The 14116-nt window shown below is 35.8% G+C and overlaps 1 pseudogene; it reads right to left on the reverse strand.

The window, feature by feature from the left end:
* Positions 1-8037: 8037 nt before the first annotated feature.
* LOC118642026 lies at positions 8038-10480 on the reverse strand (annotated as a pseudogene).
* Positions 10481-14116: the final 3636 nt, after the last annotated feature.

Below are 14116 nucleotides of genomic sequence, written 5' to 3' on the forward strand. Positions count from 1 at the left end.
GTTGTAGGTTGCAAGTCAGAGAGTTAGAACATTAATTCATTGTTCATAATTTTGAAAACTAGAGAAAAATATTTTGAGAAAAATATCCTTTGCAATAGATTTTTTTGAAGTGTGTGCAGAATCTTTTCGAACAGCTTTAATATAGCTCTGGGGTCTTACAACAAACCATTTACTGTTGTTCACTGAAAAATAAATGTCGTTTAATAACCACTGACTTATAAAGGTTATTCAGATTGTAAGACAATATATGTTAAAAGTACAGTAACTCATTCTGATGACTTCGGGTAGATTACTCTGACTAATCACTTTATTTTGAAGTTTCACTTGAATTATTTTTTGTGACTTTTTAGAAAATAAATAAGTGAAGCTTTGCATTTTTCAGGGAGAAAATATACTGATGATACTTTGTTCTTCCTAATTCTGTGTTTGGAATTGGTTTTCCAAGGTGCAGTGTACTTGTTTATTCATTGTTGAAAAATATAATTTGACTATAGCATAAAACTTAATTCATTGCTTTTCTGGAGTAAATAATATTAATATTCATTTATTTAGGGATTGTGATGACTATATCAGTTATAGAAGGTATAGATGAATACTTTAAAAATCCATATATAAAATTTCTGTATATTGATCATATTTCCCATTTAAATCTCTATGATGCATTCCAAAGTTAAAAGGATGGCTACATGACATAACAAAACTGTCCTTTAGGGTTGAGAAAAATTTTTACCAATATATACTTTTTTATAAAATGACTGAAAACATGGCAGCTAAAACACATGATTTCTGAGTATATTCTTAACTCTGGTTTCTTGAATCAGTAGCTGCTAAGTTGGTAGAGTTATGGGGAGATGGGGCCCTAGAAGTCTTGAACCCTTCTAGATCTGGATGAAGAGGGCTGTACTGAAATGTTCCTCTCCAAAATGGACAATGGCTTGTGGACCAGTAGCAAAGAGCCCTGAAGCAACAATCACAGAGAATATTTAGATTAATTTTAGCTCATGGAGATCCATGTGATTATCTCTAGAGGGTCTACTGATTTACCTCATACTTGAGAACTACAGAGGAATCTGATCAAGTGGATTGACTGAGTTCTCTCTACACTGTGGATAGAATGTCTAGAAAACTTACCTTTGCAGTTGAGGAATCTACAAAGAAAGAGACCCTTTCTGTTGTCAGACAGGGCCCTGGTGACTTGCTGGCTACTCTGAAGCTATCCCACAGGAGTAGAGTTCACTTAGATTGCCATACATTTTGGTATTATCACTGCCTAAGGTATCCCAGTGTCTGCCTGAACTCTGGTGAGTTGTCAAAGAAAAATATCAACTAATTTATGAGGATCCAACAGCCATACAGAAAAACTAGAGAAAAAACAGAACTGTTGGAAGAAACTAAATAAAAAACTAGAAGAACACTTTCTTATCATGATAAAGGGCATTTATAGAAACCCCCAGCCAACATCACACTCAATAATGAAAGTTTTTCCTCTAAAATCAGGACTAAGACAAGGATATCTGCTTTTACAACTGCTATTCGAAAGGAAAAAAAAAAAAAAGGTGTCCAAAGGAAAAAGTAAAATTTTCTTTGTTTCCAAATGATATGATCCTATATACCAAAAATATCAAAAGACACACACACACAAAACCTACTAGAAATAATAAACACATTCAGCAAAGTTTCTGGGTACATGATCAATGTACAAAAATCAGCTGTGTTCCTATACACCGGCAATAAACAATCTGAAAAAGAGGTTGAGTAATCAATTCCATTTACAATAGCATCCAAAGGAATGAACACCTTAGAAAACTTAGTCAGGGAGGTGAAAGATTTATACACTGAAAATTACAAAACATTGCTGAAAGAAATGAATGACCTAAATGCATAGAAAGACATTTATGTACATGAATTAGAAGACTTAATATTGTTATGATGTCATTAGTACCCAAAGCAATCTATATATTCAATTGAATTCCTGTAAAAATTCTAGTAGCCATTTTGACGAAGTTTAAAAGACAATCCTCAAATTCATATGAGATTGCAAGGGGCACCTAGTTGTCAAATAATCTTGAAAAGAACACAGTTGGAAGACTCGTACTCTCTAATTTCAAAACTTTCCACAAAGCTACAGTAAAATTCCTGTCTTGTGTGGTATTGGCATGAGAATAGATATGCAGATCCACAGAATAGATTTGAACGTCCAGAAATAAACTCAGACAACTATCGTAAATTTATTTCAACAATCATACCAAGACTATTCAATGAGTTAAGAATAGTCTCTTTAACATAAATTGGTGGGACTGGTTGGCTGAGGAGCCTGGCAGCAGGTGGGTGTCCCTGTGGCCAAATCGCAGCCCAGTTCCTGGGTGCCTGTGAGGGTCTGTAATTGTGAAAGAGTATTGCCATGCCCCAGAGCACATGCCTTTAAAGTGGCAAATAAGAAACTCCATGACAGGTCAAAAAAGAGATTGTGGAAAAAAGGAAAACAAATATTTTAGTACCCTTCATGGCATATATTTTCTGATTTTTGAATAAGGGACCCCCATTTTCATTGTTCACTTGCCCCCCCCCCCCACATATTATGTAGCTGATTCTGGTGTTGGGAAACAATCTATAAAAGATATGTAACTTGCCTGGCCAGTGTGGCTCAGTGGTTGAGCATCAACCCATGCACTAAGAGGTCGCCAGTTTGATTCCCGGTCAGGGCACATGCCCAGGTTGTAGGCCTGATACCTAGTGGGGGGCATGCAGGAGGTGGCCAATTGATGTTCTCTCTCATCGATGTTTCTATCTCTCTCTCCCTCTCCCTTCCTCTCTCTAAAAATCAATAAAGAAAAAATAAATAAAGGATATGTAACTTATTAATGTGAACAGAACATAGTCAAATGTCATCTTACGAGGGATCTTTGTTTTAGCCTAATTAGTCAGGTGATGGTTTATTTTCAAGTTCATGGAGTTGTAAATATTTTCTACCTTTTTTTTTCCAGGATAGAGAAAGGGTATTGATAGCAAAGCTACTGAACAAACAAAAGTGTTTTTAGGATCATGAGATTTGTTTCTTCCTTGTGCAAGACCCCTGTCCATATAAACTGATTTGCAGTTCCTTACTAGCTAAGCCTGGGAAAAAGTCTCAAAGGAAAGCTTTTATTCAGAAAAATTAAAGAACTATATTAAACATGGTAAAGATTATGTGTGCAAAATTAATAGCAAATATCACTGTAAATGTTGAAAAGCTATACATCAAAATGACCATAATTATAATTCATCTTGTTCTGGGGGACCTGGTGAATGTTGTAAATTAAGAAAGTGAGTCAGAATAGAGATCCCAGTACATATGGCACTTTAATATATGAAAGATGGTTTAACAATTTTGGGGGGGAAAAGTACATTTTTAAAATTCATTGTTGGCCCTATTATAGTTTTACCCATCCTCCCTCCCCTTTACCCACCTCCACACATTAAGTGGCCAATAGGTTACCCATTTGAAGAAAAATAGATATCCCTTACCTTTTGTAAACTATAGAACATAATTCAAGATGGACTAAAACTTGAATATAAAATGAATACAAATTAAAAATTTTTTTTTCTTTAGGGATAGAACCATCAATGAGAGAGAACATCGATTGGCTGCCTCCTGCATGCCCCCTACTGGGAATTTGGCCCACAGCCTGGGTATATGCCCTAACTGGGAATCAAACCAGTGACCTTTTGGTGCATGGGTTGATGCTCAACCACTTAGCCACACTGGCCATGTTAAAATTAATACAAATTTTAAAAGGAAATTTAGGAGAGTAAATGCTAAGGTAATAGAGATAAAGTTGCAATCAAGATAAGAACCCTCAAACCATTAAAGAAAACAATGCATGCTACATCATTTAAAATGTTTAAAAATAGCAACATATAAAAAGATGCTCAACATCACTTATAATTAAAGAAATGCAAATCAAAACTGCAATGAGATACCACCTCACACCTGTAAGAATGGCTGCTATCAAAAAGTCAACAAATAACAAGTGTTGGTGAGGATGTGGAGGAAAGGGAATCCTGTACATTGTTGGTGGGATTGCAAATTGATGTAGCCACTATGTAAAACAGTACGGAGATTCCACAGAAAATTAAAAATAGAACTACCATATCACTCAGTAATTGCACTCCTGGATATTTAGCAGAAGAAGAAACACTAGAAAAGATATGTGCAACTCTATGTTCGTTGCACCATTATTTACAATGATGACCATTGACAGCTGAATGGATAAGAAGAAATGGTACATATATTCACAATGGAATAATATTCAGCAATGAAAATTGAATAAAATCTTGCCATTTGTGACAAGGGTGAACATAGAGGCATTATGCTAACTGAAATAAGACAGAGAACGACACATACATATGATTTTCCATACATGTGGAAAATAAAAAAAAAACAAAGCAAATGAACAAATAAAACAAAACAGACTCATGGAAAGAGAGAATAAACTGATGGTTGCCAGAAGGGAGGGGGTGAGTGGATAGGTGACAAAGGTGGAGGGGAATATAAGGTACAAACTCCCAGTTATAAAATAAATAAGGCACAGTGATATAGTGTACAACATTGGGAATATAGTCAATAATATTGTAATAACTTGGCTTGGTGACAGATGGTTACTAGACTTAGTGTGATGATCACATCATAAGGTATACAAATGTGAAATCATTATATGGTATACCTGAAACTAATATCATATTGACCCAGTGATCCCACTGCTAGGAATATTTTCTTTCTTTATTGATTTTAGAGACAGAGGAAGGGAGAAGGAGAGAGAGATACAAACATCAATGAGAAAGAACATCAACTGACTGCCTCTTGCATGTCCCCCACTGGGGATTGGGCCCACAACCAGGGCATGTGCTCTGACCAGGAATCGAACCGGCGACCTCTTGGTGCATGAGTTGACACTCACTCAGTAAGCCACACCAGCTAGGCTGCCAACACTATTTTCATAAAAACTTGAAAAAATGATACAATAAAAATAGCAAGATACCCAAACCAAAGTAAATAGAAGAGAAAATGTGAAAAAATTGCAAATTAAGGCTTTATCTACAATATACAAAGAACTCATAAGTTATTAATGAAATGAATAAAAATGGAAAAATGAACAAAGGTTATGAAGGCAATTCACAGACAAGTAAATTCAAAGTTGCTAATAAATAAATGAACACATATTCAACCACTTTTATGAAAGAAAATACAAAGTAATGTAAAATTAGGTTATTACTTAATATCTGCATGGCAAATTTTATGAAAAGAGGTAACACCTACTGCTGGGATTTAGAAGAAAGGGTCTTCTGAAACACTACTGGTAGAAATATGGATTATTTTGAGAAAAACTCTGTCAATATACATTAAAATTGAGAATAGTCCATGCCCTTGACCTTCAAATCTCATTCTTGTCATTGTATGCCATAGGATCAAAAGCACTGAAATGAAACTATGCACATACAAGGAAATATATATAGTGACCAAAATATATATAAAGTATATCATATATAATAGCCAAAAAGTACATAGAACAAATATGATCAATAGAAGGATGGATGAATAACTTCTGAGCATCTTTATAATGGAATATTATATAGCTATTTAAAATACTGAGTTAGGCTTACACCAGTTGACTTGGAGCATTTCTGTGATGTATTTAAAAAAAATGATGCAGAGAAATGTGTATATATCACCCCCTCAACATATGTAATGCACATATATATTATATATATTATTATATTAGCATGTATTTATTGAGATGGTAATTTTTCAAAATGTTTGTTTTTCTAAAAATTACAAAATGACAAAACCTTGTCAAACTTAAAACATAGATATGTGTAGGTAGAAATATGAAAAATATCCATTTTACCCCTTCCCCATGCCGCTATTAAGAGTTTGATGTACATTCTTCTTCCAGAACTTTTTTATGCACACGTGTGTATACACACAGACACCCCCACACACACACCCACACACAGAGGTTTGTTTTTTTTTAAACATAGAACAGTATCTTATTCTTTGTAATTTTATTTCACTTGCTTGCCCTCTCCTCCAGTGTAACAGCAAGTCTTAGAGATCCCTCTTCCCCTCTCCAATAATCATGCATCTAACTTACTCTTCAAAGGCTGTTTCACAAAATCAGTATGTCATAACTTCTTGAATCTTTTCCATATTTCTGAAAAAAATAGGTTGCCTTCCATTTTTGGTATTATAAATATTGCTATAAACAACATTCTTTCCCTAAGAACTGTTCCTGCTCTCCCAGAAAAGACCACCAGAAAGTAAGTTGAGCTTATTGTTTGTTGCATTTAAGAGAGACCACCATCATGGAGAACCATGGGGAATCTCACTAGGAGAGATTAGAAGGCACCTGGAAAATCTGGGTATGGCCAGGCCATTATGGGTAAGATTCTAGGAAGCTGTCTTTTGTTGTTTTTGTTTTGTTTGTTTTTTTTACTTTGGTTTCACTTCATCATAGTCACAAAGTGACCTTGTCTGATGTTGGTGTTCAGATTGTTTATGTCCAACAGAAGAACACCTCTGTCTAGCTGAAGGTGCCAGGCAAGTAATTAACACTATCAAGGCTTAACCATAAGTGTTAGCCCAGTTCCCGCATACCAGGGGCTGCTTTTCTCTTTCTTAAATCAATCCTATAGAAATATTTATACAAGTGTCAAGATCAAGGAGTATGTGTATTTTAAAATTTAAAGATATTCCCAAAAGGCTGTTCCAACCTATATCCCTCCAACAAGGGAGGGGTGATGAAAGGAGAGACGGGAAACCCCAGTGGGAAATTTCTTCTAATGAATAGCTTTGCTCAGAGCTGATGCATATAGCCATGATGCTTTCATTTGTTATTTCTCTGAAGGGAAAGTAAGTAGGAGGAAAACCAAGGAAAGGCTTTATTACCTAGAACCTTAATCAAAGCTTTTTATCTGTCTTTGGACTTGGGTCAGCATTGTTACTAAAATGCAAAACAAGAGCAAAGCCTCATAATTTTTTCATATCGTTGTCTTTAATTTTCTATGAAATGGGGAAGAAAATATTTTGTTGTGAATAATCCTTTAGAAATATATCATTCTATTAGAAGTAAAGAGTCTGTCTGCCATTTTTTTCCCCCAAGGACTGCTTTTATAGCTGACAGTTGGTAGTTTGTTATCACTTCCAGTTTTTAATTGATCTATCTCTTGTTTGGTATATGACAAACAGCAAGAAAGCAAGAGGCAAGAGTTTTTCTGGCAGAGAACAATGAATGGAGAGAGAGCAGGTGAATAGCATTGCAGAGGAGCAAAGACAGGTATCACAGGCCCATTAAATGTTCCATAAATAGGAATTTACCTAATGCATATATTTTTTGGTAGAAACATTTAACATATTGGCTTGCACTGTATAAAGCATACTAAATTTCCTCAGCTTTAGGAATTCAAAAGGGGAAAACAAGAAAATATTGTATTAAATATGATTCTGATGCTATTGATCTCTTGAAAAATGTCATTCTCTATAGGGGTAATATCTGCACATATGCTTTTAACATATAAGCAGATATACTTTGCTTAATTCTTTACTGTGCCAACAATTTTTCTTTTCTTTAAATTTTTTTAGAGAAATTAATAGTCCTCACATTACTGCAGTTGCAGCAAAGCAATCACTATTCTCAACGGCTTCTCAATGTTTAAAAATTAATTTTTCCGCTCTTAATTATCACCTGTCTCCTCTTCTTTTTACTTGGTCATTTGTTTTAATTCTCTCCATAATGGTAATGAAGACCTCAAAAATAAAGATGGGCTCAGGACTAAGCTTGTTTAATTCCAAATGCATTCCTAACATCACAGAGTCTCAAGGCCTGCCTTACTCTCTGGCCTTATCCTACCCATTTCTTCTTTCTCCATTCAGGTCCTAAGTAATTATTATTATTATTTTTCACAATTAATTGGCTCTATAATTCAGAATCTTAAAAGGCAGAAAAAAGTCAAAGGATTTTTCTTTTTAAAACAAAGCCTTTTTTAAATTTTTGAAACAGATCAGGTATTTAAGTTCTTCGTAAGAAATTTAGAACCGCAGTTTGTGAGAGCAAACACAGAGCGAAGGAAGCCCTGGAGCTGAGAGGCAGCTTTGATTTCTGGTAGAATTGGCGAGTCCACAGCTTTCTGATCAACCTTGCGCGGCTCTGTCATCTCGCATTTCTCCTTCTCTGTGTGGAAGATCTCACCCTCCTGGTATGTGGGCTTGCACAGCATCTTGAAGTGAGCATCAGTGAAAGAGTTGAGAATTTTTACACCCCTGATAGCAGTTTTGGTGGCGGAGGCAATAACAGATTTCTGGTGTGTTCTACACCAAGGCACTCGAGGGAGGGAAAGAGTCTAGTGACAAGTATCAAGCCACTGCTCAGCTGCTTCCCGAAAACCCCCTCTGCCTCTGTGGTGCCGCGAGGATGATCAGGATGGTCCCAGGAGCGATGCTGGCCCGTAGTTTTCTTACATGCTGACCCAAGGCTTTCTTGCTGAGATTCAACAGTTTTCAAGGCACCTCTTCAGGAGGAAAATACCTAGGCATTTTGCGAACATTAACCACTTAAGTATTATCATTCTTGTCTCCACCTACTGGTGACTGTAGCAAGATTCCTCTCCTATTATTATTATTTTTTCCACCCTGGATTTAGCTGCTGAATACTTCCTCTTGTACATGGCCCTTGGGGAACACATAGTTGATTGAGACGAGCTGCCAATCCCTCTGACCAGGGCAGGGTTTCACTGCCGTGGGGCTTCCCTTTCCTAGACGTCTTGGCCTTGAGGTTACCCTTCTTGACCTTGTCACCAGCACCAGCCGTCCTGGCTGCAGGTTTCTTCTTTTTAGTATTTCTTTGCACCCTCCATCTTTCAAGATAGGAAAGAAAAAGCCTTTTTCTAATTTTTTTTTTTTATCCTCACCCGAGGACATTTTTCCACTTTTTGTTTAGGTAGAGTGGCGGGGAGAGAGAGGAACAGAGAGAGAGAGAGAAACATCTATGTGAAAGGGACACATCGAGTGGCTGCCATCCGCACAACCGACCAGGGCCGGGGACAAACTGCAACCGAGGTACACGCCCTTAGCGGGAACCGAACCCGGGTGTCTACGGACCTCAGGCCGACGCTCTAACCGCTGAGCCAAACCGGCCAGGGCGCCTTTTTCTATTTTTAACTTGAGTTAATTTTTTTTAAGTTGTAGTATATGACATAAAATTTATCATTTTAACTAGTATATGATTTTCTGGCATTAAGTACTAATGAGTTAATTTTAGGTAACAGATAGTATGTATATTGTGTCTTGTTTCTTTGCTATTTTTCTGTTCGTTGCTTCAAAATCCCAGGGGCTACCAAAAAGGACCTTCTGGCCCTGGCCAGTTTGGCTCTAACGAGACCCGGGTTCAGTTCCCGCTACGGGCATGTACCTTGGTTGCAGTTTGTCCCCGGCCCTGGTTGGGTGGTGCAGCAGGTGGCCACTCAATGTGTCCCTTTCATGTCGATGTTTCTCTCTCTTCTTCTTCCTCTCTCTCCCTCACACTCTATCTGAACAAAAAAATGGAAAAATGTCCTCGGGTGAGGATTTTTTTTTTTTTTTAAAAAAGGACCTTCTGTCCATAGCCAAACTCCAGGGACATTACCTGCTGATTACTTTCAAAGAAGGTGAGACAATGGGATTCCCTCTTTTATGAATATGATGATGGAAAGTGATGCCATTCAAATATAACTGTTCTTATTTAGGGCACTGAGACATGATTTTAATATCTAATAGGAATATTACAAAGTGGAAAGTGGACATTATTTCCCCAAACAGAAAACATGATATCCAGACAATTTCTTGCTTCTGTTTCTTGCCATTGTTATGTCTGGCATACATTGTCTTGTGGGAGAAAAGGCCAAGGCCTTGTGGTCCCCTACTCTACACTTAGTGAAAGTTTTTCAAATCAAGTGCAGAGAAGATTTCTCTCATGACAAGTGGTCTCACCGCCAGGTTTTCCAAGTCTCTTAGCATAGCATTTAACTGATTTCTCACTAATTTCAACATACAACCTCTATTCTGAACTCAAGGCAATTAATTTACCAGTCCCACATTTTACTTATTCATACATTTAGGTTTTCACTTTTATTCTAAATAGATGTTTTGAGTTGAAAAACAAAATAAAACAGAGAGCTCTAAGGTATATTAATTAAAGTGGGTTGGTGGTTAGAGTGATTGTCTGAGGCTGGTCTGGAAATACCTAAAGTCTGGTCAGTTTCTTCGGCTGATGTGAAATGTTTTCTTTGCTCTGTGTTTCTGTGTCATTCTCTACTATGTAGACTGGAGTCCTTAACTTAAAATTCATTGCTCTCTCACAAGCTTGCTTGGCCCTCGGCCTGATTCATGGCACCTTTTCATGGCCTGTAGGCTGCCAGGTCGTTCTGTTTTTAATTTCAGCTTCCCAAGAATGAGTTGCTGACTAGACATTTTTGCACAAATCCAAAGAATTGGAAAAAATTATAGTACAAACTTATATATGCACTATGTTCACTATCTCTTGGCAGACCAACATACCCTGAATGACCCTGAGATCATGTCTGCTTGGAATGAGACTATAATGGAGGCAAACCTACACTCCAATTTTTGCAGCTTAAATTCTTCTTCATAAGGCTTGTTTGGGGTAAGGACTAACTTTAGAGTTCCTTGCATTGATTGAGGTGTTTTCTGCAGCTGTAACAGATGGTAGAAAACTCACCCCATACCAGAGGCTCTCTTCCCTACCAACTTGTTCCAGAATGTCCATAAGTATTGAATGTTAAGAGTTAATAGACAGTTAATGTTATTTTTAAAGAATTAAAAGTTGTTAAAATGTGTTCAACAATCATTCAAGCAAGATATTTTCTTTTTATATGTAAAAAAAAATAAAAAGAAATTGGCTTTACCAAATAAGAGGAGGAAGGCTTTAAGTGGTGTGGTCTGACAGTAATTTGTATTAGAGTCTAGAAGAGCACATTTGTAATGTCTTGTGGTAGTACATTTATCTCTTGGTGACAGAAGGAATAATTGCTTTAGAGAGCATATCAGTTACTGCTTAAAAATTTAACTCTTTATTTTCTCACACCCAACATTACAAAATTGAGAGGAGAAAAACATTGAGAAATCTAATCCAAGTAAGAACAGTTATGTAATGTTTACCAGAAAAAACAAACAAACAAATACATTGTCCATTTTCAAGGAATGGTGAAAAGGCTGGAAAAGTAATGAAAATATTTTTTATTATATATAGGTAAATATTTATTTATGAATATTACTATCATATATATTATCATTTTACCTGTTTTATCTCTGGGACATGGTTTTCAAGTTAAACATACCTATATAAAGTGATTTTGCTCGAAGATGAACTGTGTCTGATAAGTTGACAATTAGACTTTGCCGTCCTATTTTTTGAAGTTTGACAGCTTTAATGGCTTCTTGAGTACTAGCGCCCTTTTATCTGTACCTTTGCGTGAAGTCTGTTCATACTTCAGGTCTTTTATTTCCCCTGAAAAGATCTGTTGACATTTATGTCTCCCTCAGTATCCAGCCAACACCCCAAGGGCAAGAATGGCAACCCCATTAAAATGTACAGTGCTTGGGTACAGGTGATGAGACACCTCAAGGATCACAAAGCTTATTGTTTAAACTGATCACTTCTGAGAGCAAAAGAGATGAATAATTATGCTGGGAAAGCAGGTATAAACTGTCCAAATTAAATCAGGATGCATTGTTACTCTTCTTCAAGGCAGCCTGGGTGGAAACAAAGGTAGGACACTACTGGTATCAAAATTTTAAATGTGAATTGAGTACAATAGCCCCTCTTATCTGTGGGGAATATGTCCCAATACCCCAGTGGGCGCCTTAATCCACAAATAACACTGAACCCCAATATACTATGATAAAGATCTATCTAACTTTAACTTATAAATTGGGCACAGAAAGAAATTATAAATCATAATAAAGTAGAACAATTATAATAATATACTGTAATAAAAGTCATTTGAATGTATCTCTCCCTCAAAAAATTTCATTGCAGTGTACTCACCTTTTCACCTAAAGGAAACACTTTACCGTTTCTCTCTGGCATATCTGAAATGCTAACATTACTACTCTTGAGCCATTATTAAGTAAAATAAGATTTACTTAAACACAGGTACTGTGATAGCAGGACAGTGGATCTGATAACTGAGAAGGGACACTAAGTGACTAGCTGGTGGGGAGTGTATACAGCGTGGATACACTGAACAAAAGGAATAAGTCACATCCCTGCAGGGTTAGTGTGAGATGTCATCACGATACTCAGAACAGCGCACAATTTAAAACTTATGAATTTTTTATTTGTGGAATTTTCTATTTAATATTTTCAGATCTCAGCTGACCACGGGTAACAAACCACAGAAAATAAAAGTGCGGATAAGCGGGGACTACTGTATTCCTGAATTGAATCAGTAAAATATTTTAAATTACTTTTATTCTTTATAACTTAATGCTAACTAAAAGTCAAACATCAAATATGACTTATTTTGTCTCCCAAAGTGATCATTTTTAAAAAGAACAAAGGTTGTATGTGTGTGTATATGCATACATATGTCAGCATGATGCTGGTATTTATTGATTTGCTTGTATTTCTGCTTAAGTCTATTGGTTTTGCACTATGTAGGAGCATATAATTTTAAAAGGGATTGGTTTTCTAAAAGGGCCAATCGTAAAGGAAAGTGCTGAATTCCACACTAAAAATGTATTTGTGTTAAATAATATTCAGCTGGTGGTTGGCACATAGTAGGCATTCAATAAATGTGATGAATAAAAAAACAAATTAGTGAAAAATTCTAGCTTAGATTTTTTCCCCTGTAGGACATTTGGTTAGTCAGTATTTTCATCTGATTCATGCTGTTTCTTCAATTTATCAAGGTCACTTTGAATTCTGATCTTTTCTTCTGAAGTGTTAGCAACTCCTTGTAACTTGGTGTCATCTGAAAAATACAACCTGTATGAAATGTGTGACTGAGTTAAGCTAGGAGTGTCATGTTGGACATTTTCTTAAACTAGAACACAGCTGGAAATTATTACACAACCAAAAGCATACTCCATTTCAGTCTTATCAGGCCAGCTTTGTCCACATTTGACTGATTTTTTTCTCTTATCATCCATAACCAATTATTCAGCTTTTTCACTAAATAAAAAATAAGATGCACAATAGAGCTTCATGAAAATTAGGGGACAAGGAAGGTAATAGGCATTAAGTGAGAACATTAGAGAAATATCTGGTAAGCATACTTTGTAAATTATACTCCAGGACATACCTGTTGTATATTTCTCAAGAGGTAAGTCTTGACATATAATGTATAGAAACAATCTACTATAGATAGTCCCAAAGGGTAGATGTAAATTCTCTAATACCTTCTTTCAAAAATTTGGTAGAAAAATATCTTTCCACAAAGAGGTAATTCCCTTCAAGTTCCATAACCGATTCACAATTTTGTTATAAAGAAATATTTTATTTACATCAAGCAATAACAATCTCTCATATTATTTTCAAAATACATAGTCTTCTAAAATGTATAATGCAAAACAAAACAAAGATGTACAGTAGGAGATAAACCAATCAGTGACTGTATGTGCAACATGAAGGAAATTCTGAGATAATTACCCAGGTAATTTAAACTAAAATTCTCTTTTGCCTTCTTATTTATTTGATCAATGAGATCAAAGTTGCCTCACTTTAGTGCATATGTGTGGACTCATGTTAGCATGGAAACTACCAAACCACTGCTCAAATATTAGTGGATTGATCTTTTCCTTTCTTATTTTTAAACTTAAAGAAGACTTTTAAATTTCTTCTTGTTAAAGAAAAAATGCAAAGTGCTGTTTACTAATATATCCAATAATTAAATTTTTTTTTTTACCAAATTACTTTTTAATTGCAGGTTAAAAGATATTTTCATGGAATAAGTTTATAAGAGAATTCCTTTTGTTTTATAACAAGGGAAGAATATACCCTTCTGATGATAAAGACCCCACTTCTAAAACATGTTTAAAATTCCAGTAGCATGATGTGTTTTAACAGTTCAAGACTGCAGTCGC

The sequence above is a fragment of the Molossus molossus genome, unplaced genomic scaffold (genome assembly GCF_014108415.1).
Source record: "Molossus molossus isolate mMolMol1 unplaced genomic scaffold, mMolMol1.p scaffold_m16_p_3, whole genome shotgun sequence".
NCBI lineage: Eukaryota > Metazoa > Chordata > Mammalia > Chiroptera > Molossidae > Molossus > Molossus molossus.